The sequence below is a fragment of the Paramisgurnus dabryanus genome, chromosome 4 (genome assembly GCF_030506205.2).
Source record: "Paramisgurnus dabryanus chromosome 4, PD_genome_1.1, whole genome shotgun sequence".
NCBI classification, from domain to species: Eukaryota; Metazoa; Chordata; class Actinopteri; order Cypriniformes; family Cobitidae; genus Paramisgurnus; species Paramisgurnus dabryanus.
Genome location: NC_133340.1, coordinates 41,263,890 through 41,290,576, shown reverse-complemented (window position 1 = coordinate 41,290,576; position 26,687 = coordinate 41,263,890). Strand labels below are relative to the sequence as shown.

Genomic DNA, 26,687 nt, shown 5'->3' with positions numbered 1-26,687 from the left:
TCATAAACCCCGCCTCCCCCATGTTATTCAATGAGTCTTGAGACCAACTAAACAATTTAATTACACTTCAATTATGTTTTTTCCGAAGCTGGTTTCTGTCGTTTACTGTAGTTTTTATCACGCTGATGTAAATTCAAGTGTTTGTTTTTAAAATAAGTTTGTTTTAGTTAGTTATTTAATGCTATAAAAACGGTGGTGTTGTCACGCCCAGGGGCTGGCTATGCTTGGACTAAAGCCACGCCCCTTCTCAACTTCCACCTCGAGGATGTCCCCAAAGCCAACCCAATGACCAGACAACAACGAGAGCAGGTAAAATATAAAACAATCTTTATTTATTAAATATTTAAAAGAATGGGGGGATTGGGGAAAGGGCAATTTAAAACTAATGTTCCTCTGACTCTTCCCTCCAGGGGGTCTGTAGTGCTAGGTCAGGCAGGGGCAAGGGGGAGCGGAGATGTAAACTCCCGTAAGCCGGGGGAAAGGGAACGTCAGGCTCCGACCTGGTCCCTGCTAGCCGTGGCGCCCTCCTTCTTCTTCCTGGAGGCAGAATAAATATTCGTATGACTGGTGAATGGACTCCTCACTGTTTGCGTACCTTTCTCCGTTCGTTTCCTCTGGTGTTCACTTCCTCTCTTTCTCTCTCCACAGACCGCAACTGGGACACAAGGCACAGTTAGTTCAACTCGGTTCTCTCACCTCTTCGCTGCATACAGCCTACGGTAAGTATGAGGTTTGCTCCGTTCGTTTTCCTGGCATTCACTTTCTCTCTTTCTCTCTCCACAGACAGCAGCTGGGACACAAGGCACAGTTAGTTCAACTTGGCTCTCTCACCTCTTCGCTGCATACAGCCTACGGTAAGTATGAGGTTTGTTCGGTTCGTTTTCTCTGGCGTTCACTTTCTCTCTTTCTCTTTCCACAGACAGCAGCTGGGACACAAGACACAGTTAATTCAACTTGGCTCTCTCACCTCTTTGCTGCATACAGCCTACGGTAAGTATGAGGTTTGTTCGGTTCGTTTTCTCTGGCGTTCACTTTCTCTCTTTCTCTCTCCACAGACAACAGCTGAATGCGGTGCCCTCCTGTTCGAATTTAGATCACAGACCTGGGGTTATTTAGTTGCATAAGGTAAGCACGGCGGACTTACGATACTTGTAGTTGGGTCAGGTGAGATATGCAGTTTTCCATGTAACGTCGGGGGCGAACCCTCTCGACGAGCGTGTTGGTCGCAGAGGGGTGTACTCGTCGCACCGTCACACCAAGGCCGAGCGCTGCCCTCTCACGTCACCGTTAGGCGATCTTCCACCGGACAGGGGCGCCCTTTTGTAGGGACCTCGGGACGGCCGAGATTTCCTACACCACGTTCTCTGCAACAGTAGGTATTTCGTAGGATCAAAACATCCACAATAGCATTCACTAGTTGTACTCACGTATCCACTAGTTTCCCAGCTCTTCGCCGCCGCTCGTTGCAACCCCCAAATGCCTCCACAGGACTCGTTTCAGGGCACCACTCCATCACTCGTAGCTAGAAGCACACTCACACGTACAGTATAATAGTGTTCCACCAGGGCCGACAGCCTCTTCGTTCTCCCAGACAAAATGTATGAAGGCGGGGGTTTGTCTGAAAAGACACACACAGCAATACACAGCAGAATACACAGCACCACGCTATAGTGAAAGTTTCCACAGCACAAAAGACTCACCCACCAAATCGTGTACACACAAAGGACGCCCGTCTTCGCCCACTTTGCCCGAGTCCGATCGGCGATGGATCTCGCGGCCTTAGTGGTGGTCTCGTCACTGTGGCTGGCTTCGACCAAAGAATCTCCTCGGCTCGCCCACCACGCTTCCCTAGGGGTAGGGCCGCTCTCCTTTTCCCGGAGGGATTTACTAGAAGACAGGTCAGTAAATACACAGTGGCTGTACAACAATATGGTTACTCACTCGTCAATTTAAAGTGTTCCTCTCTCTCCTTTTTCTCCGTTCCCTTCGACCAGCAACATCAATACTGCAACAGTACGTCTCTTCCAAACACTTCGAATACTTCTCCACAGTTAGTACTCACACAACTCCGTTTCTTCTCCTCTTAATGTGTCTTCAATTACGTTGTTTACGTTCGTCTTTCAACCCTTAAGGTTTGCACTTACTTCTAAAGTCTGTTCAACTTGAGAGAGAGAATCCGACCGCCGCCAGTAGCGTGTCGAGTGAACCTACACAATGCCAACACTCGCAACGCCCAACAGTCACAAAAAGCACCCCAACTGTGATTAAAGTTGATCTTAAATACCGTTTGGTTCGGCGTAACCTCCAATCGCCGACCACTGTCCTTAACTAGACACAGCTGTACTCAATTTGCCGATTTTCCTCCTCGCGGCGTTACCGGAAGTTCCGGTGTTATCTCCTTCCGGTCCGGGTGGCAAACACTTCCGGGCGGAACCAAAACTTCCCAATTTTTGGTTCCGCCCCTAAAGATCGTCACCTTGTGACAGTGTAACATCATGATGGACAGCTGTGATATGCGCATTCTGCGAGAGCTAGGGCTTGATTTCGCGGCTTTACTTTCTGCTCACTACTGTGCAGGACTGGTCCCAAATTCGCTTTTCACCAATGGCAGAGAGCGAACGGGCGTCGTCCATCTTTTTTTTACAGTCTATGGGTAGAGGATAGAGCATTAGCAACACAAAGTTCACGGGTTTGACTCAGGGGTTCTTTCTTTCTTTCTTTCCTTTTTCTTACTTTCTAGAAAATGAACTCTAATCAGTCATTATACCAGTGTTTTAAAAATAGCTCTTCACATATCAGACTTGTGTCATATACCAACTGTTACATTTTCTGTAATTTGGGCTCTAAAAAGTATCAGCATTAATTAATATCACAGGCATGTCTCATCATTAGCCTGAATCTGGGGAGATGTAGCATTAATGGTGCAGCCTTGCCGCTGTTATTAGCGCGTCCATGCGCACACTGTTACATGCTTGTTAGTGAGCGACTGTCGCGGCTAACTGCTGTGTTTTGACAGGTTTAGGATCAGCTTTTTGAGCATGTGATAAGTGCCAGTGTGTTACCACAGCTATAAATAATTTAATAACAGTGAGTTAAAATGTAAAGATTTCAGCAAACTTAAAAAGCACTTTATTGAAGAATTATGCTGTTTCTGAAAAATCTAGGAACTGGCAGAGATAAAGAGAGAGTCGGGGTTTGAATGCTGATGTGGTGAACTTCACCAATACAATTGTGTAGAGTCAATGAGAGAGACTGCGGTATAATGTTCCTGTTGTTTTATTTAGGAGCTTCACTAATGCATTTTAATGATTAGCAGTAGGGAGTAATGCTTTTATAGCTCATTAACATGTCAGTTAGTCTAGCGATAGCTAACTTCTGTCCTGAGGCAGGTTGCAACGGGAATCAAACTCTGAATTCTCGTCACATGCACACACAGAGACAGACAGACAGACAGACAGACACAGAGACAGCTCTTATTCAGTTATTTTCTAAACCATTACCCGACAGTCTCATATTAACCAAAGCATAGATCCCAAATTGACAGATTGATTCATTTAGAGTAACATGAAGTGCATGTGTGTGGCTTATTTAGTTTTTAGGACATAAAATATCATTAAGTCACCCTAGAGCTCAGTTGGTTGAGCTGAGCATTAGCAGTGCAATAATTGTTGGTTTGATTCCCTGGTAACACATAATACTAATATAAGTCACTTTGGATGAAAATTGGATAAAAGTGTCTGCCAAGTGTATAAATGTAAATGTAAATATCAACTTCAAATGTCTGTAGCATACACATGAACATACACACATCACATTATGACAGTGAGAGGGACTCAATAGATGCCAGACTAATTTACTGTGACAGGCATAAAATTAGCCTGTGTCTATCCATTTAGAAAGATAAATTCTAAAATCATGTTGTTTCATGTGTGTTAGACAGTGAAAATGTAAATGACCAGGCAACATGCTGTTTACACTGTTAAAATGTTTTTACTAAATGTTAAATGTTATTTAGTGGCAACAGTTTGCTCAAAGATAAATGCACATTAAACATTAACAAGACTTTATCTTTACAGGAGAAAACTATAAAAAGTACAGCATTATGACCAAAATCTGAAAAATAAGAAAGCTTGATGAGGTTTTGTTTATGGCTCATGACTTGTTAAAGTTTAATATATAATTTTCTTTGAACAAACTGTTGGCAATAAATTAGATAAATATAAATCTACAGTAAGTTACTAGCAAACTGCTGGCTAACTACAGCAATTTTACAATATAAGATAAAAAATGCTTGTTTATAAAAGCATGTCAAACACATTTGGGGCCCGATCACACCAAATGCGTTTATGGCAGTTGCAGGCACCTTTTTGATTGATTTTCTATGGACAGAAAGCGTTATGCGTGCTGTTTATGCGCGCCAAACACCTTGCGTTTTTGCTGCCTGCCACAACACGCGCTAAGGGCGGAAAAGCGGCCAACGTCATTCGTGTTTTTTCAATGGCTAATCAAATGAGGGGAGAGGGGGGTCTTTCGTTGTGGTGACGAAAGTTTACATTTGTTTCAAACAACCGGACTGCAGTCACTCACGGGCTGCATCCGAAAACTAAGGGTGCTTTCACACCTGCCTCATTTAGTTCGGTTGAATCGTACCAGAGTTTGATTGCTCACTTGGTGTGGTTCGTTTGGGCAGGTGAGAATGCAGCAATCGAACTCTGATGTGCACCAGAAGCGGGCCAAACAAGCGGACCGAGAGCTCCTTGAAGAGGTGGTCTCGGTACGCTTTCAAACGAACTCTAGAGCGGTTTGTTTGTGGTGAGAACACGATCCGAGAATGAACCAACCTAAATGCAAAAGTACTGCGCATTTTGGACTAAACCACCTGCCGTAGTCAGTTGCGCAGTGCATTATCGGATGAGGAAGTTTCTATTAGTAATATTAGCACAATGACAGGTCGCGGACATACCTGGAGTTGCGAGGAGGTGCGGGCGAAGCCTCAGAAATTTGGTGTCTTCGCCGTTTGTAGTGCATTAAAACGTTGTTTTCAAGCCACATCCGTTCTGGAAATGAACAGTTTGTCTAGATTGCTGTATACAAACTATGTATAACAACCACTTAGACATAATTACAGCACCCATTCGTATGTCCATGGTGTCTGCTGTGTTTTCCTCCTTTTTGTTTACTTCCGGGGTTCCGTTTTGCACATGTTGGCTGACCAATTGAGAAGCACTTTAGGAAATTTCAACTGGTGCGTACCATAGCAATCAGTGTGGTGTGAAAAGGAAAACTGCTAAAAAAGCTACAATGTATAATTTTTTGCTTTTGGTCCGGACCAATTAACAGAACTACAGATGTGAAAACACCCTAAGGCATTAATATGCATTTATTTAACTAAATTTGTGCTCCAGCTGCTTTTGTGGTCGCCATTTTTTTTTTTTTACTCGACCAGGCTCGACCAATCACATTCCCCATGCGCACATATGCAAAGAATTGTGGGTCAGGTCGATGGAGGTATCTCACGAGTCAGGAAGTAACCCTAAAATTGGATTCGGACATGCCTTGATGCCTTCCTGCCTTGGAATGCTGCCTCAGAAGGCAGAAATTTAGAGTTTTCGGCGAGGCCACTGTCTCCTGTGTATTTGTGCACCTCTCACCCTTAATCAAGGTCAAAGCAAGCGTCCTCTTTTTAAAGTTTCTGCTTATATGACAGTTAAACGCAAAAGAGCACTCATGCTTCAATATTTGATTGACAAGACAGGTGGTTGCCTAGCAATATAAAAATCCACATAAAGTGACCAAAAAAAGTCAGTGTGGTGTTCTCTCAGTTCTTCCTACAAAGGATTTGTCTGGGTTTAGTATAAGTTTAGGTCAATCAGAAGCATTTGTGGCAGCAAATAGTGATAAACTAAAATTGTTCCTGTAGTTCAAATGAGTATTGTGTTAGCAACACAAACCTTGGGATCAAGTCCCCAGAAACACATAATTTAAAGTTTACACTATACACTGTACAGCAAGTTGCATTGAATAAAAGTGTCTGCCAAATGCAGAAATGTAAAGTTTATTCTAATGAAAAAAGAAGTATGTCATTTTATGACAAGTACAATTTTAAGTCTTATGGCTATACTCCTGAAAAATGCATATAAAGCTTTTTCTCTTTTCAAATCCATAACTGCTTAAAGGGGACATATCATAAAAACCTGACTTTTTCCATGTTTAAGTGCTATAATTGAGTCCCCAGTGCTTCTATCAGCTTAGAAATGTTGAAAAGATCAACCCAGTAACTTTTGGTAAACCATTCTCTGCAGGCGTGAAAAAATTGCTCATTGAAATTTGGCTCCCCTTGTGATGTCAAAAGGGGATCTTATTATAAAAATACCGCCCCTTAATCTGAACCACGGCACTGCCATTTAGTGCAGAGAGAGCATTAAATTGATTATATGTACAAAGTGGCAATTTTAACATGTTATAATAAATGATCTATGATGTATTTTGAGCTAAACCTTCACATATGTACTCTGGAGACACCATAGATTCATTTGACATCTTAAAGTCCTGTGATATGTCCCCTTTAAAAACAAAGATGGACTGTATCAAAAATTCTTAATTTTTGATTATCAACTTTAACTTGAATACAAAATATTCGTTTAATATATATTAAAGACTAATTGTGAGCTAAAACGTAATCCCTAAAATGTATGTATTTTGTTAATCCCGTGTGGACCACAGGGTCACTTTCTGCATTTACTGTGTTTGTGGAAACTCATAGGCACGCACACCCTATTTCCCTTTTCTGATTTACCACAGTATGTGCCCCGCAGTGATGCAATCGATTTTAAAGGGCTGTCTCTGTTGTCAGCCACATTTAAAAAGCCCAAAGGTTAAAGTGACAATTAAGTAGTGGATGTTTCATTGTCACGTAAAGATTTTGATTGGCTGGATTAAAGGAAGCACATTATATGCACAACTCATCAAACAGGTAAGCAAGCAGCAGGCCTCCACACAGAGTCCTACAGCGGGTTACATACCGTCCAACAACCCCATGCATATAGAAACTTGGCAGTCCTGACATTCAGCGAAGCCCATTAAAGTCATTAGTTTGCTGTTTGTCTCCGTGCATTACACACAACAGTGACGTGCCATTTATTGAATGGCTTTTGCTGCCGGGTAAAAAAAGAGCACCGGGGAAAGAAAGCCATTACAAACAAGCGCGTGATTTATGAAATCAATCTCCCGCGCAGTCAGCGCCCCTCATTGTGTATGCGCGCTGCGAGACAGACACAGACTGCACACCTTACGCCAAAGAAAAATAGCCTTAGAGTTAAACAACGGCCGAGAGAAAAGGAAAATACCGGCGTGCAATCAGCTCCTGAAATTAAACATCAAAAATGCTGAAATTATTGTGTGTGGCAAAGCGATTTGTCTGCAATTAGGTGACTCGCAAATCCGTCAGAGCGCAGAGAAGGGGAACGGGATGTTAATGGAATGGCAGAGGCCATTAAGACGTTTTAAAATACAGCCCCGACCCAACGCTTAAAAAAACACGCAGAATTAATAAGCAGGTTGACGATAACAAGAACCACTATAATTTGTCCCCCGTGACTTCATTTGCCAGTGAGCCATATTGAGGGTTTTTAAAGAGGTCGTTGTTTTTGTTTATTGTCTCTACGGAGGCATTTGTTCAGGGAAGAGAGAGAGAGAAGAAAAGGGAAGACAATGAAAGGGTGATCAAAATGAAAACAGACAGACGGTGAGATTTAATGGGAAAAGAGAGATGCATAAGAAAACCAGGCTCTAAAAAATGACCCATAAAGGTGAGATGTGAACAAGACACTATGAGATATAAAATACGTTATGTGATATCAAAGACATACAGTAGGAAAAGAAAAAGTACAGATGAGTAACCAACACAGTCTTTCAGGAGTTCGTAACATTTTCTGTGTGTGTGTGTGTGAATCAGAGAGAAAGAGAGAGGCAGGGAGAGATGCTGGCCATTCGTTGTGGCCTACAGGTCTTATTGGCGCTGTAATTTAGTGTGATGGACCTCAGCTTGGGTGATAAAGTGTGACACATAGTGTGTGTGCGCCCAAGCGCTCTGTATTGCAGACGCTGCATAATTGTGGAGCAGTGTGGATAATGAATTAGGCGGTGCTGTGAATGATATGTGCTGTATATTATAGAGATGGACTCCAATGTCTCTATCTATCTATAATGTCTCAACTCTCTGGCAAACTGCCTTTCTCACCTTTCCAACCTCTCTTTTCTCTCTCCCAGTCTTGTTTCCTCAGAAAACCCTAGGAAATTTGGTCTAAAATGTAATCTGTATAAGGGTCCCTTGGGTTCTTTCGAGCCATTAATTTATTGTCATGAAAGAATACCACTGCCATTACTCTTGTATTTATAGGCATAGCTCTCCTCAAATCACGCTCCGAGATTTGCTGGACTTATTATCACATTCCTGAACTTTTGAAAGTTAATTTGACATGCCCTTTAAAGTCCTCCGTGAGATTTCTGTACCTCTACATCTTCTATGCAATGCATTCGATTTATTGTGGGGTTTTTTTTCGGTGCTCTTCATTTCCTGCGATGTTGTTCACGTGTCTTCCATGTGGCTCCAGCAGAGAGTGGGCGGCGTGCAAGAAGATGAGAGGAAGTTTCAATGGAATGCTTTGATATACTGTTGAAATGAAAATGAGAACTTTTTTAAGACAAATTTTTCAGCAAAATTCCAAATTGTTTTTCAAATTCAAAATTCTATAAAAGATATGTTGCATAGGCAAAAGCCGGATCACAACTACTGCTCAATAACATTTGAAGCATATTCTGTAGTGTGGTAAAAAAACAAACAAGACTTGCTTACTCTCATAGTTTTTCTTAGTTTAGTTAAGTAAGGGATAATGTATATTGTATGCAGCCAATTGTTATCACAGAAATAAGCCCCGATAGTGTGATCAGGACCAGCCTGATCTCACGAGAAATTGTACATATTTTACGAGTTGGCTAATTCGTATCAATTAATTATGAAGTTAATCGTGCAAAATTGTACGGTTCTCACGAAAAAACAACAACAACAACAAAACTGAACCCCTAACCCCACACCTAACTCCAATGTCATAGGGGTCAAGGCAAATCATACCAAAACTTACGAATGTGGTTGTGTGAATTAATACGAATTAGCCAACTCGTAAAATATTTACAAATTCTTGTGAGATAGCCTTGTCAGGACCCAACGCGAATCGGGAGTGATTAGGACCCACACGGATCAGGACCCAAAGAGAAGCGGAGGGTCTTGTATCACACTGAAGGAGCTTATTTCAGTCAAAGGTCAATTGTTAGTCAGTGATTAAAATGTCCTATTTTCATAAATATCAGTTTAGTTATTGAATTGGAATTTAACAAATCTTGAGCTGCTTCACCAACTATAGCCCTTTCCCAAATGGTGCAGTTAATGTGTACTTTCGGTCTCGTGGCCTTAAATTACGCGTACTTGCTCATCAGCGCCCCCTTTGCACCCTTGATGTGGTCTTTGGCGAAACCCGCACTGCTGCAGGCTTCACATACTTTTCCAACCCAGAAGTCCTTGCTAAAGAGCAATCGGACCGATCAGACGATAGATGGGAGGAGTTCACACTGATGGGAAACTTCTCTTCCTATTTCCGCGTGACGCTCGAGTCTGTACCAAAATACAAATCCGGTGTGCACTACATGATCTGCACTACATGATGTCATGAAAGTGTGGACTCCGGGGAAGTCCACAAGTCCGGAGTGTGCCATTTGGGACAGGGCCTATATAGATGGACTTCTGAAAAAAACTCCAGTCTCTCTCCATTATCCTTTCTGAGTAAAAGTAAAAGGCTAAAAAAATCGGTCAGTATCTTTATATATACGGTAAACCTCCTTGCACATTGATTTATGCACATTGTCGCTCATCCAATTGGTCTTCAGTGCACTTAGAGGACTTTGCTGAAAAATTGTGGTGTTTATTAGATTCTGCCAACAAACCGGTATTTTTGAATGGGCTAAGGCTTGGATTAAGCGGATTTGATTAGAAATTATTTGATTAATGTATATTAATGTCATGAATGTAGTAAGATAGAACCCAGGTGCAGATACACACACCAAAAAGGTTTATTATACAAAATAATGAAAACCAAAGGGGGTAAAATAAGGTAATGACAGGAGTATTAAACACTAAACAGACTTTAACAATAAACTGGACAAAACCTGGCGGGAGTACAAAAATGTGCTAAGTATTACAAAACACTATTATAAGCAGCAGATGGTAACAGTACAAAGACAAGGTATTTTCCAAAACAAACTGGCACAACACAAGGGAATTAACTAATGCCGAGTTCAGACTGTGTGATTTTCAAACTAGTCGGGTCACCTGTGATTTCACACTGCGTGATTATCTGGGGTAGCGTTCAGTCGCTGCTGTTTCAGACTGCATGATGGATTGGCGACAGGTGTTTTCATACTGCATGACTTTACCGTAAGAAGAATCGCCGATAACTTTGTCCCGGTCCGCAAACTACGTCTCACAACCAAACGCACGTGAGAAGTGACGCGAAGGAAACAAGACCGGAGCTCTCACGTGAGACTGGGATTATTATTAAAAATAGTAGCTCGCAAAAAGCTTACCATACAAATTGCATGTGCGCTCATTTGCAGCAGAAAGAATAAATAAAGATTATGAAGGATGAGATGTTTTGAGAAACTCCTCCCCGAACTTCCAGCTGCCCTGTATGATGTTCTCTCATTGGCTGTAGGTCATCGCTGATGTTATTGTCAGTCAAAACACATTTCACACGGCATGATTTTGAATCGCCGACCGGTCCAGATATTTAGCATGCCAAATATCTCACGGGTGTCGGCGACTCGTCTGCGATTCTCTCAGAACACGTCTTTTATCATTCACACTGTGTGCTTGTCACTCACGTGCAGGAGCATAGATTTGGCTGTGATTTCGGGCATTTGTCGGCGATTTCTCAAAACCTGTCGGCGAGTCAAAATCAGGGCTAAAATCGTGCAGTCTGAACTCGGCATAAGAGAGAAAATCCAGAGAGCAACAGGTGACAATGATGAAACAATAACAAGGTGAATAACGAGGAGACGAGGGGTGTGGTCAGGAGACGAGAGAAGGAAGCACACAGCCCAAACAAAGGCCATGTGCTACCACATAAAACATGGGCCTCTCATGATCCTGCCTCAAGACTAAAGCCCTATTTGGACAGGATTTGTTTTAGGGCGGTAGATGGCGTTATGTAATTTTACCAAAGGGACGTTTGCAATATTGATGGTCAATTTGCAAGGGATGAAAAACTCGGTAAAATATTTAGAAGTGGGAGGGGGTTACCACTCTCATCGTCACGTGCACATTACCTTGCTTCCAGATATCACATGTGCAAGCAACATGACACTAGGAAAACTCAAAACACTGTATTTAATAGGGACTTTAAGCAACATCTGCGAATGGAACGGAAGTATGCTGTCACACCGCCGTAGCCAAGAACGTAAAAAACACTAAGCAACCGTAAACAGGACAGCACAATGCGGCATTTATTCATTTATTGAAATACAAAAAAAATCATTCTTTTTTGCTTTTGGCATTAAATGACAATCTTTTGTCAGAAGAGGAGTTTTTACTATTGTATGATGTAAATAAGTCTAAAAACCTACATTTACGTGTAAGCAATACTTGCCTTTTAACCAACAAACAGATTTTTTTAATTAAATTTAAAACATTTTAACACATATTATATAAAATACTAATGGTACCATCATAAACTGATGCAATTACAATGTCATATGCCATAAAACATAACATTTATTGACCTAATCTCTCACGTTGTAGCGACTCCGGCAAATCAGCTGTTCTCCCATAGTAGCCGGTTACAGTAGAACATTGCAAAGTAGCAGGAAAATTCACACATGCGCAATACAATGCCAGAATGCCGTTGCCGTTCCACCAGAGGCTGTTCCTTAAAGTCCCTAATGTTTGTGTCATGTTATTCAGGAACTGACTTGCCACTGACTTGTTTTTCCACCTAGAACCCAAGTAAATGCTTCTTTAAGCGGTTCTATATGTGAAAGAAACCCGAAAAATAACAGGAATGATGGAATGTACGTGTTTATAAACAGCTGGTCTATTCGCACTGGATTAGTATTATCTGAGATAATATCTCCTGATCTTTTTACAGAAGGTAAAAGTCGGCGTTAACTTTACTGACATTGTCCGTAATGATTAAGAGTAAGACTTAAGAATAAAACAATTGGACAAGAGGGCAGAATCATGACAAATACATGCTGAGAGCATTCGGTTAATATCATTATCTCTATTTTGATGGAGGTGGCGTTTAGTGGCTTTTGCATCAGCTCCTAATTTATTAAATGTTTTTCGTGGTGAATAAGTTTGTAGAGTACACAATTACTTATAAGAAATAAAACACTAATTCATGGAAAGTGAAATACACACTGATGCCACACATTGAAGCAAACATCTAGCTGTATATTTACATCCAGCTCATGATGTGCTGATAAAAATTTTATGTAGCGGTGTTATTTTCATAAGCTCTGAAGATATTTTTAAAATTGCCAAATACCTGCATTTCTGCATCAAACGTGGCAGGCCGCACTCTCAGAATCACGGCATTCATTTTTGCACTGTGAGGGGAATGTAACACAAAACTGCAGCTTCAGCTTAAGTTGCACCAACTACTGTAAATTGAGCTTACAGGTTCATTGAAAGTGAGAATCAGGCCTTCTTCTGACTTAATGTACAAGAGGTCATGCGTTCAAACCCAGGGAACACAAATTGATAAAATGTATACTTTGTAATGCTCTGTGTGTAGCTGTGGAAAAAAGCATCTGCCAAATGTATAAATGTAAAAGGGATAGGCTACCCAAAAATAAAAATTCTGTCATCATTTACTCACTCTCATGTTGTTACAAACCTTTATAAAATTCTTGGTTCTGATGACCACAAAGGAAGATATTTTAGGAATGTTCACTTCCATAGTATTCTTTTATCCTACTATGGAAGTCAATGGAGCTCATGATTGGTTTGGTTTCAAACATTCCTCAAAAATCTTCCTTTGTGGTCAATCAGATTTCTGTCAAACACGGCATCTAGGAGGCTTACAGTGATGTCATTATTTTTGCATCATTTGATTTTATTGACCCCCAGCAGTTTCAAACATGCTTAACGCAGTCGCAGAGTCACAGAACATTATTCGATTTGTCCCTGATAAAAACAGAACTGAAATCCTTAATTTCCTTCAGCATAAAAATGTGGGTGAGAGCATGTGACAGCTGTACGCGTTGACATTAATTAAAACTTATGGCAGAAATTCTAACTGACAGTCTCAACTTACAGCATTAACCTCTATGGCGATAGAAAAGGACCTCTGATGGAACTCTTCTTGAGGAAAGAAAGGAGGATGAATTTTTGTTTACAAATAATCCACAGGCTAATTTGGTGAGTTTAATGCATTTTATTTAGTAAGCAAATATTAGGTAAATGTCAATTTTGTGAATATCACTTTTTTAGTAGTAAACCTTTGAAAAACTCTTTGCATTATCTTAGAATAATAGACTGTCAACAAAGTAATTCATTATATTTTTTATTCTTCAAAACACTTGTAAGCTTTTTCAAAAACGATTTATGCAATTAGTTTTGAAAAAAAAGAGTTTGACTTAATTTCAAATATCTTTCAAACGGGTTTCTGCATAACATTCGATGCATATAATTTTGTAGTGTTTTTTTATATTTTTATTTATTTTATATTTAAAAATTGACTGTTATTCCTTGAGGTGTAAAATGCAGTAATTTCTGTTTTACTTTGCAATTAAACTGTTGATGGGTTTCTATTGCCATGATATCATAATGATGGTATTACCAGATGGACTAATTCATATGTGTTTCTGTCGTTGTGACATCATAATGTTGGTATTATAAGAAGGATTAATTAAAATTTTTGTTTTTTTTTGCCGTGACATCATAATGATGGTATTACGAGATGGATAATTCAGATGTTTTTCTATTGCTGTGACATCATAAATGATGGTATTACGAGATGGATTAATTCAGATAGGACACCACCGAAGGCCTAGGTGTGAAATGCACAGACCGCCACTAATCCATGGCAACATGGAGTTCAAATGTGGCAGCACATCAATAACATTGGTCCTTGCGTGTCTTGTGACTTATATCACCATCACATGCCTTTTTTGTGTTGGTATGATATTTTCTCAAATTATTTCATAATCTCTGGAAAACATAGGGTGGTTTCCCAGACAGGGCTTAAGCTTAGTCCCAGACTAACTGAAATGTTAGTTTTATCTTGATCTAAAACAAATTGCTCTGACATATCTTAAAATATTTCAGAGTGAGTGTTGTCTCTCAAGAAATGCTTATTTATAAAAAATATAAGAAAAAAAAAGTTAAATAATTTAACTAAGGCCTGGTCCTGGCTTAAGCAAATCACTGTACAGGAAACCACCCCATATTTAAAAACAGCCTTAAATATTTTTTTCATGTTTTTTGTCTTCCATCCAGTTTTCCTTTAACTTACAAAAACAGTTTTAAAATTAAGAAGTACACATCTAGTACACTGTACAATATTTCTTGTTGTACTTACATTTTTAAGTTTTTATTATTAAAATAAAGTTGAATTTGCTTACATTATTTCAACTTTATTTTAAAAAAGTCTTACAGTAGCAACTCCTCAATTGTCAAGAAAGTTTAAATGAATTGTAAGTTCAAGTTGATTAAACTTAAAAATGTAAGAGCAACAATGAATTTCTACATTGTACTACTAATCTCGCAAAAATAAAAAAACAGTAACAGTAGGTTGAATTTTGTCTCTTAAAAGCGGTAAAAGGGACGTTCTTTCTTGGGCAGTTCCATATTAATCCAGTTGGGGCATTTTTGGAGACACAAAATTGAACCTTCTATTGCAGATTTCCCATGAGCTCATATTATCAGTCAATTTTAGCAATGAATCTGTGATGTTGTTATTAAGTTGTTTTTTTTTTTTTTTTTGTACTATAGTGCATTCTTGTTTCACCACCATTCCCACACCTGCAACAGAACCTTCGACCTAAACCTGCTGTAAGACTCTTTAAAGGCGGTGCCTGTAAAATTGAACCAGTCATGCCAAGTGGTGGGCGGCAGTGTTGCATTTGGTTTCCAAATGGAAGTTGTTTCAGGGCCAATTAAGCAGCTACTGAAATTAATCTCTCTACAGCAGTTATAAATTAAAATCCCTCACAGCCATCCAAACAATGCTATAGGGAATGAGGGGGAACTGGTGAAAAAGAAAGAATAGAGAACAGAGATTGTTAAAGAAATAAAAAATAAATGTGGGCTCATTTGAAAGAGAGACCGAGCTTTTTAGACTCAGAGAAAGACTGAGGAATAGAAGATCAGCTTTTTTGGAGAAATGCAAAAATGAGAAAAGCAAAAACTGTCAGTGTGGTTGGCCATTGTGTGTTTGTGTGTCATGTAGATGTATAATACTCTCAAAGACATCACCAATCAACCATGGCTCATAGCACTACTCACACATAAGACATTTTGCTATAAGTGTGTTTGTGTGTATGCAAGTCTGTGTGTTTTACTATACTGCACAGTTAGTTTGTACTTTTCCACCCAAAACGAATGTGGTGTGTAACGCTACTTTTGTTTGTGTGTCTGCTTTGTTATATCGGCAGGTGCTGTGGGAAAGTTTTGGCCTCTGAGGAAAATAAAAACTCTGCAGGGAACCTGGTTAAAGCAATGTGTGTGCGTTTGTGCATGTGTGTGTGCGTGTGCATGTGTGTGTGTCTATCAGGAGAGTGTGAAGGAGACTATTGTCTATTAATTTTCAGTGGAGTGAATCTAATCTATGGCTGATTTTCTTTAAGATCCAGACACGCTCCTGCAGTCACACAGCATGGGACAGGAGAGTAAACAACACACACATGCAATTGTGTGATAGTTAGTCAAAAAACGTGATGATGTCTTCCTGTGCATGAGCAGAACATGTGCACGTACGTGTACCAGTGTGTGTAGCCTCTTTTTTCCTGAAAGGCTTTGCCAGTCTCTGAGCTGAATGCTAACTGCTTTGCCTGGGGCACAACAGGCTACTACGACCTACACACACAGACTCACTCTTGCAGGGTTAAGCACTGGTGAAGCTCTTGAGCCCCCATATATTCATATATTTTGCAAGAGAGGTTAGCTTAGGTTAGATGATGATACGTCGTGTGTGTGTGTGTTCAAGTGTGACTGTACTTGTGAATATACTTTTATATACTTGCTATACTTGTTATACCAAATTTTTATGTGACCTTGCTTGTGAAACCCCCTTAAAATGTGTTATTTTCCTACATAATTTAAAAAACAATCTGTGAAAATATAACTTTGATATCTTTAATATTGAATGAAAATGCTGGGTTGTTTTAACCCATTGTTGAGTCAAAAATAAAAAAATTCTGGGTTAATGTAACCCATCGGGTTGGGTTCGTCCCTTTTTGACCCAATGTTGAGGTGAAAATAGCACAAAAATTGTATAAAGCAGTGTTTATAAAGCAGAGGTCCAGGGCTCACTAGGGCCTTAACAAAGTTGAGGAACATATACTTAAAAAAGGACAAAGATTAAAATATAAAAATCTAATTACTACTTATTTTTTTATAACAAATATACATCTTTCTAGTTATGCCAAGTTCTAGAATATTTTAGAAATTCTGTTTTGGGGTCTTCAAATAATGTTGTGGAGCTTTGAGGTAAAAAAAAAGTTTGAGATCCACTGCTATAAAATGTTTAGCTAACAAAAAATAACAAAATTAATTAAACATTTTTGTTTTACTTTTTGAATTGAAAATTTTTCAAAATTTTTCCATTCATATTCCCCAGATGAAAGAAAATCACATGGGTTTGGAATTGCCATCATAGGACCGCTTCTTTTTTATACTAGTAGTTTATGATAAACAAGGTGTGAAAGAAAACGAAAGCTGAAGAGATGGTGAAGAAGAGTTGATCAAGACTTCAAAGAAAAAGCTGTGAATTGTAAGTATCGAGCAGGTCGTGCGTGTCGGCAGTTATACGCCTACGTCCTCCTTGCAAACATGGAGGAGGGGTAGAGAGGGATGTGGGTTACCACTACAGCAACCGAGGTGACGATCCACCTTAACACACACACACATACGCACACACACACTAACACTAACATCATGTCAAACTCCCAAGCACCTCCACAAACACCCACAAACTCACGTGCTTTCTTCAAAATGTTTACCGTTTAAACCACAAGAACGCATGTGACTGACACACACCTTAACCGTATACGCTAATCACACAATAACCCATCACAAACACTATTACACAATCAAAAGTGTGTCTGCGATGTCACTCGAGTGTGCAAGTGTAAAAGCGAAAGTTTGTGATTCAAAAAAACATTCAAATGCATCTCCTATAAATACATTAAAATGTGATTGTGTAAGATTTTGACTATTTTTACTTTTGCTTTATTTTTTTTCATTATACTTTCTTTTTATTCCTTCATCCCATATCATGAATCAATTTTGAATTGAATTGCCTAAGGGGGCTTTCACACTGGCAGTTAAGAGTGAAACAGGGCACAATTCACATAAAAAACTTGTAATGTGAAAGCTGTCATGCGGAGCCGGGAGCGCACCGGATTACCAAACCAGAGGGAGGTTGTCTGAGTTCGGTTGCAATGGAACTGTGTGGCACAGTTTGCGTAGATGAGAAAGCACCTTGGACTAGGGTGCACGCTCGTCCAGGAAGCAAAGTGACCTGCGCATGCGTTAAGGCAATGACATTGATCATTAGTTTCAACACAACCATTGTTCTCTCTGCTGTGCATGATAACACCAACATATCAAAAAATATGCTGAGTCGTGTTTTACAACCTCTTGTAAGTACGCAATGGTGATGACCATAGACTCGTAGTGTCCGTGACATCACCCATTGGTTTGTGAATAGTTTTTTTGAAGCCAATACTAGGCAGAGCCTGCCATCGGCATCTTGGCATAGCAGCACCGCGCATCACCTGTGGATAACTGAAAATGGGTAAAGAGGCGGGACGTGGGTGAAGCTGATGCGGCTGGTTGCTAAAACCACACCCGTCTTGCTTAATGCTAGTGACTAATGCAATTTAAGTCCGAGGGGCAACCTTCCGATCTCTCTGATGAAGTCAGTACGGAAGTGATTTAAACTGCAATTTATTGACTGGCCGCTAGAAGTTGTGATTGTGTAAGATTTTGACTATTTTTACAATTCCCATAGACCTCCATGTTAATATGCCCAACTTTACAGTAGAAAATAATTTATTTGCAGCCAGGTAAAAAAAGTGTATTTTTAGACTCATACGTTTAAATTATAGAAAGGAGGGACTTTAAAACTGTCTCAGATTACGAATGTAAAGTTGGTTCCCTAAGAAGGGAAAGAGACGCTGCATCGACATTGCAACGCTGTGGGGAACACGTTAGCGTGACCTCAGAAAGGCGTTCGCCATCCCTGGGGCAAATTCAAGGCATGTCAGAGACCGAGCGGATTATCCATAGACAGGATTGGGCAAGTGCCCTGGGGCACCAGGCAATGGGGGGCACCAAGGGCTCTTCAGACTGCGATCAAAATGTTTTTTTACAAGTGACAAAATACGGATTGCGCAATCGAGTGTTTACCGCTCATTTGCATGACGTGTCAATCGTCTGTCACCATGCGCACCGTTGAATTTACCGATAGGTCTATGGAGCCCGGGTGAAGTCAACACATCTCACAGAAGACGTGCGTGCGTGGGTTTAAAATTAGACATTGCAGAGATGAGAGAGCGAGAGAACTTCTAGTCTACATTAACACCCAAAAACATTATATATGAGAATGAAAAGCTACATCAGTGCCCAGTTAAGGAAAACTGGATAGAAGACGAGAAACATGTAAAGGATACAAGTATGTATTTGCCATGCCACTCATCTCAATACAATGCTATCTGGATATGGGGATCTTATGATTCTTTGCTTTATAACTTCCTATTCTGAAAGTTTCATAAATATATCAAGTGCATAATGACATGTGCAGCAACTGCATAGAGTTAAGTCTATTTAGTATTATTCAGTAAAGCATATTTTTTGGGAAAATGTGAATAATAGCTTTGCATGCGCCCAAAATTTTCTGCTGGCACTCCTAAAATTTTCAGTCAGTGGCTAAAGTGCTCCTAATAACAAAAAGTTAGTCTGGAGCCCTGAATGACTAGAGTTTAAAAAAAATTGTGGGGGGGAGTCTTCGAATGTGGTCACCCTGGGGCACTACACTATGTTAATCCGGGCCTGGTCAGAGATACCGACAAGGCCTGAGGGTCTCCCACTTGCTTTAGGGAGGAAATAGCCAAAAGGGACACTCTCTTAAAATACAGAAGCCTGTTTGGCGAAAAAGCTCTTCACAAACCTATGGGTGACGTCCCTGACACTACGTCCATATTTTTTTACAGTCTATGTTTAAGTCACTTCCGCGTCGGCTTCATGATAGAGATCGAAAGGTTGCCCCTTGGTGATGACGCGAGATTCACGCAAGTGAATAAAATCGAGTAAGTGTGAAACCCAATCAATGCTTCAGGTGGTCTCAGGAACTTTCGCACTCGGGCTCGCACCACAGCAAACGAATACAGGTTAAAAACACCCCCAAGTATATCAATTTCAATAAATGCATAACAACGTTATTATGTATATTATAACTACCCAGTCTCACAAATAGTACCTATAGTCACGTAATTTTTTGGTTCTTTTTCATGATACTGTCACGAATTTCCGCGTTTTTTTCATGATCGTATAACGAATTGCTGTTTATGTGTCATTGTCACGTATTAGTTACTCAACTGCTTTTTCCTATTTTCAAACCATTTTCGCTTCGGTTTAGGGTTAGATTTGGTGTTTGCATAGGGTGACCATACCTGCCATTCTTCCCGGGCGCATCCCGTCCAGGATTTCGGTGCGTCTTCCGGAAGTCGTATTTGTTGACCGCATACGCCATTCAGTTAAAAACATAAGATATACAATCGTAGTTTCATTCTTACCTTAAAATGTAACGGTTGCTTTTCTGTTATAATAATAATAATCCTCTATGGCGTATGCGGTCAACAAATACGACTTCCGAAAGACGAACACAAAATCCTGGACGGGATGCGTCCGGGAAGAATGGCACGTATGGTCACCCTATGTTTGCATGTCACTTTAAGTATTGGTTTATACAATTTTTTTCAGATTAATTTTTTTATATTTTCTACATTTTAAACCATTATAGCATTAGGGTTAGAGTTGGGTTTGGGTAAGGATTGCATTTTATGTAAATCTAACCCTATAAACCAAAGCAAAAATGGTAAGAAATTAGGACAAAACAATTGAGTTACCAATACGTGACAATGACACATAAACAGAAATTCGTAATACGATCACACAAGACTCTTCGTCGCACCACTTGCGACCTCAAAAACACACTCACACGAGACAGTCTGACAAACGTACTATTAAACAAAGGCTGCAAAACACAAGTTTGACAAAGAAATCGCTCGGATCGATTCTGATTTAACCGCTATGGGCTTATGAGATGAGACGTTTTCTTTATGCTGAGAAAACACCTCGCTGTCACGGCCGTTTAATGAATCAGTTATCAGATCTCAAAGCGATTACTGCCCGAGTCCTGCGTGTCATCATATTCATATTACTGCACTCAGCAAAAGAGCAGTTGCCAAAAGTAAAATGGTTTGGCCGGAGTGATGGAGAGTGAGAAAGTGGCAGAGAGATGGAGATAGAAAAAAAGTGGAACCGGAGAGACAATGCGAAGAGGAAGAGAGGGAGACAGAAAGAGAGATGACTTGTATTGGCAGTGAAATACGTGTTCAGAATGATCATATCTCAGTGACAGGGATGCTACTCAGCAGAAGTGTGTGTGTGTGTAAGTGATATACCCCCGGATACACACGCAGACACACACACTGACCTTGCTCAGTCATGGCGGGAAAAAAACTTGAGTTACGGTGTGAAATTAAAGGCGATCCACTGCACCTCTCAGTCATAAATCACCATGTAATTACTAGACTCCATCGATTCGTATCTCCCCCTGTCTTTTTAAGTCCTTCTATCTTTCTCTCATTTTTGCCTCCATTTGTCTCATCTCTTTCCTTTAACCTTTTACTGTCTTACCTATCTCTATCCCTGAATGTATCTATCGAGGGGCAGAAGTGTGGAGGTGGGTGTAGGCTAAGGAAAGATGAGTAATTCTCCTCGAGCGGGTGAAGCTCTGCTTTGGTTGCGGACTAATGGAAAAGGGCCAAGAGTTGCCGGGGGTAACGACTCTGTTATTGTCGACATTCTTGGCTAGCTCCTTAAATAACACCATTAATAAAACAGACCAGATATATGACCAGAACACCTTAAAGGTGCCAAAGAATGCATTGAAATATGTTAAATTGATCTCTGATATCTACAAAGAAGGTATGTGGCTTTATTAAGTGCAAAAATCATCCAGAGACGGTTTTACATGTCCATTTACAACCCTAGGATTTGCCTTTAGAATAAAATGGTCTATTGTTGTACCCTCTTGCAAAAGTGTAGCACGATTAGATGGGTACCTGAGTAATAAGTGGCCAAGTATAAGTTAATTAACTTGTTCTGATATATTTTAGAACAAAACGAACCAACAAACGGTTTGAAATGTTACATTGCAATTCAAATATGTTTGTGATATGTTTGATAAACTGTAATTAAAAATAGGTTGTATTGAGCAGCTGCACTCTGATTGATTGATTCGTTGTTACGGAGTTATTAATTAATTAAATGTTTCATAATAGTGACTTTACCAGGATTTCTTTAGTCCATGCAACATTTAAATTGTCAATTTTACACAAACTTTTTTAGTAAATACAACTTACATTTTATTTGTTGGCATTACTTAACAAAGCTATGTGGAACCCACTTGACGAAGTTTTTTTAAGTAAATCCAACTTTTAATTTTTTTGAGTGTAGTTTTCTCATAATCAGCAGTGTATAAAGAACTTACAAAATGAACTGTATTGTTTTTATTGCCTTGGAATGAGCCATTATTATTTAAACACACCGCGGATCCCCTTACGTGGTAGTTGCCGTCATGTTTCTACAGTAGCCCAAAAAGAACAAACTGTTTTACAGAGCGTGTTTTGTCCCTACGTAGTTTCAGATGCTGACATGTTTGTCCTGTGGAGGCTAAAACTTGAGAGGTAAGCTGTTGCTTGCTATTTGCAATCTCACCAATACATTTACACACCAATCGCGTGGTTTATGGTTAAAAAACACATTATTTTCCACATACCGTAATTTTTTTTTAGCTCATGATTTCACTTTCTTCCTGAAACGCACAGATTTGAAAAGCTCTGAGTCCCTGATTGACCAGCTAATCTGTACTTTGTGATTGGTCTGAATACCTCTGACGACAGCCGGACACGTGATGCTTCTTACCATGTTTGAAAGATTCGGTTGCTAACAGGAGTTAACTTACAGGCTGTAAATCCGAAGCGGGAGGAATTATGATCATGTTGGTCCCAGGAAGTAAACTGTTGCCTACAATCTGTGTGTTTATTGAAGTCTAAGAAAAGAGATTTAAAATGGAGACGATAACTTGCGGCATCATTTACTTTGGGGTTTGTACCTTTTGCATATCTTTAACATGTACTAATACACACTTACACACCAAAAAGGAAATGTAAAAACGTAGGTGCTCTGCAATTATCTGCCTGAAAAAATAATAAAAAAAGTTTAACAATTTTAAATAAATTATTATGATAAGTAAATTAATAAGACAACAACCAAAACATGCTGTATTATTTAAGGTCACACAAACAATATAGGATAAGATGCGTATTGAAGTTAAATTCTTGGAATTATGGGTACAAACAAAATCCTAACAATTAGTACGAGCGACATTATCATAATGTTTGTCTTAGCACCACTAATAATCCACAATGATTATGTCTTTAAATAAGCTATTTAGCTATTTTGTGAATGCATGTTTCTGCCACACAATGACACAAACTTTTATTAGTTACAATAATTACCCCTAACACAAAGAGTTTAATACTAGATCAGTGAGTCACTGAGTGGGTGACTAAAAACAAATGTGTCTGTGTGCGTAATTATTGTCTGAAAGGAAGATTCTTGGCATTATAAGAAACAGAACTTTTAAAAGCATGCACCCGTCTTTATAGTTGAAAATATATTTGAAATGCTTGCATGATAATTAAACACATTATTAGCAATAGCACTGAATTATTACACTCAAATTGTTGATGGGCAGTATAAAGTACTGTAAGTGTATTCAGTCTGCAGTAAAAAAAAATAAAAAAACCTTTTCACAGTTTTCACCCAAAATGTAACTGTTTGACATCATATTTCCCCATATGTTCTCATTTTTGTGTACCTTAATAAAACTAAAAAAAAAGGCAGAACGTACTGTCAGCCTATATCCTTATTTACATTCATTTTGAAGAAAAGAAAAAAATTCCTTCTCTTGTTTTCAAAGCAAAAACATCTTTGAAACAAGATGAGTTTGAAACAATTTAAGGGTAAGTAAATAAAAAATGACAGGATTGTTCTGGGTCGAACTATCCATTTAAAGAGATAGTTCACCCAAAAATGAAATGTTGTTACAAACTTGTATAAATTTATTTGTTTTGATGGTCACAAGAGAAGATATTTTGAGGAATGTTTGTAACCAAACCGATCATGAGCCCCATTCACTTCCAAAAGAATACTATGGAAGTGAATGGGGCTCAAGATTGCTTTGGTTTCAAACACTCCTCAAAACATCTTCTTTTGTGGTCATCAGAACAAAGAAATCTATACAGGTTTGTATAAGTAAATGATAACAGAATTTTAATTTTTAGGTGAACTATCCCTTTAAGAAAAAGCATGTTTATGCAGAAGGTGTTTTCCAAATGTTTTGTGCTCTTTTTCAGCCGTTACTAGGTGTGTGGAAATGAACGTGTGGTTTTACATTCAGTTAGTCTGAAACTGATCAATGAAGAAAGTCATTTCAGGAGTCATTTAGACTTTGATCAATGAAAATAAGTGTGTGTGCCTTTTTGCTCAGGCCTAAATACATTGTTTTAGTACCAGGTGTAGCATTAATTCAAGATTGTAATATAAGTAAAGAAATGGATTACCAATAACTCTACAGGCTGTACAGCTTTTAAATGTATTAACTGCAGTATTAAGTATATTATTCGGATAATTTATAACATTGCTTCCATTCATTATTGGATTTTTCCCTCCGATTTATCTTCTCTCTCTGTGTCTTGTAATAATAATATTTTTTAGATGATCATAGGGCTATAAACAGTGATCCCTACATGATTATTTTTATTTTAGACAAAACAAAACTTTATTAGACTCCTACCAAAATAAATGCAACGTAACTCAATATAGATACAAAGCATTTACTAAAAGCCAAGCAAATATACGTGGGACTTCTAAATTTGTGAGTCTTTTGCGTGACACTGACACAGTTTTCCGCCTTTTCGGGTGGACATGTTTGCATTTCTGTTTATGTGTCACTGATTGTTACTCAACTGTTTTGTCCTATTTTCTTACCATTGTCACTTCGGTTTAGGGTTAGATTTACATAAAATGACATCCTTACCCGAACCCAACTCTAACCCTAATGCCAGGCGTCAATGGTTTAAAAATAATAAAATATAAAAAATAAATCATGAAAAAAACATATAAACCAATACTTAAAGTGACATCCTGACGCAAACACCAAATCTAACCCCAAACCGAAGCGTCAATTGTTTGCAAATAGGACAAAACAGTTGAGTAGCAAATACGTGACAGTGACACGTAAACAAAAATGCGTGACATGTTCACGCAAAAAGGCGGAAAAACGTGTCAGTGTCACGCAAAAGTCTCACAAATTACAGGTACATAATTTCCTGATACAGGGTTGAGTTTTTCAGGCGATGCTTTTATTTCTACTCCACTAGATTCTGTCTGAAGTAACAGAGCATCGGCTTGAGTAAAATATTTCAGTGCTTCTCCCATCAGTGCAAAACTTCACAGTGTCTTTACATCTTGAAGGGTTGCTATTTTCACCCAGCAGACTGACATTACATGTCATGAAGTTTTAATATAACCTTCTCTTCCAATTAAACCGGGCCGCAATATAGAAACCCTACCGACCTGTTAAAATTAGCTAATCAATTCAGACATGCTACATACATAATTCTAGCCATTTCAATTCCCTCAGCTTTGACGTTTTCAATGATGGGCAATGCCTGGGAAAGTCACGGTCTGTTAAACTTTTAGCCTAGCTGGTTAAAACTCTCCATCCATAACCTTAGTACTTAGACATGTCTAAATATATTAGTAGCGAATAAAAGGAAATTACAAATATAATGACAGGGTGCTCAAACATTCCCTCTGTCTGTCAATGATAAGTTTTCCTAATATGCTTGAAGAATGCTAACCATTAGCATTCTCATTTATCTCACAGTTTGTAGTCTGGCACAATATTCCCAAAATGGCATACCACCCTAGGCGTTGCCGTATTTGCTTCATGGGCTTTTTGAGCCAATCACCTGAGCCAAATGCCTTGTGACTGATCACCCTCCAACAGCCTAGAACGTCTAGCACCACACACTTCACTAGCAGCACATAATAACTCCTGGCAAGTACACAAACTATAATGTCAAAAGCAAAGGGCCCTAAAAAATATGTTACTACCGAAACATATATTTTCCTCAGTTAAAAATAGTCTCAAGCAAGTGACTGAGCGTACCCCAGCGAAACGCAACCATCTCTGTCGATTTAATTATTTATTTATTTTAAGCCTGGTTAATCTACATCTATTAAAGATCCAATTGAAGTGCTTGTCAAGGATGCCCGAAGAAGAACACTTCAAAACGTTAAGAGAACGTTTCCTAGATAAGCCCGACTGATTCGCTGATGGAAAATGATGTGTGTCTGGTGACAGCCTGTTTGAAGTATAGATGTTGGCTGTCACAGGGACGCTATCTCTTAACCAATCACAGCACAGGTAGAAGGATGACAGGGAATTTATCTATGTGTTAGAGAGCTCTATATCTCATGGCCTCAATTACAGCACAGAGTGTTAAGCCTTCATTCAGAGGTGTGTACATATGTGTGTGTGTGTGTGTGTGTGCATTTCTGGTGTGAAAGAGGAAGAAAGACATGAATCAACAGCAATGCCCTGACAGCATACGGAAGGTTTTGAGGCCTTGATAGCAAGATCACACAGTGGCGACGTGCACGAGGGAGTGTGTGTATGTGTGTAGTCAAATAGAGACTGAATGAGAGCAACGTCCCGAATGAGGTCTATGTCCTTGTTGTCGCAAAGGTGGAGCTGTAGTTACGGATAAAAATGAAGAATCATCTGGTCTGTATCTTTTCACGTGGAGGTCCTGAAAGGACACCACAGAGGTTTACAGAGCTGAACCTTTGGCAGGATCTCATTTGTCATGTCTGGTCCTGGTCCAAACCTTATCAAACACTACTGTATCAACACACAGTAAGTCCTTGGGTTAGCGACCAAGTTAAGTTAGGTTGAAAGTCTTGTTTGTGTGTGTGTGCTGAATCCCTGCTGAAAAGACCACATTACATTAATATGGATTTCAACACAGGTTTTTGCTGTCTCTTGCTGATT

The 26,687-nt window shown here is 39.3% G+C and overlaps 1 pseudogene; it reads left to right on the top strand.

Annotated features, from left to right (window-relative positions):
• The first annotated feature begins 351 nt into the window (after window positions 1-351).
• LOC135736147 (uncharacterized) overlaps window positions 352-26,687 on the top strand; it is a 29,393-nt pseudogene continuing 3,057 nt past the window's right edge.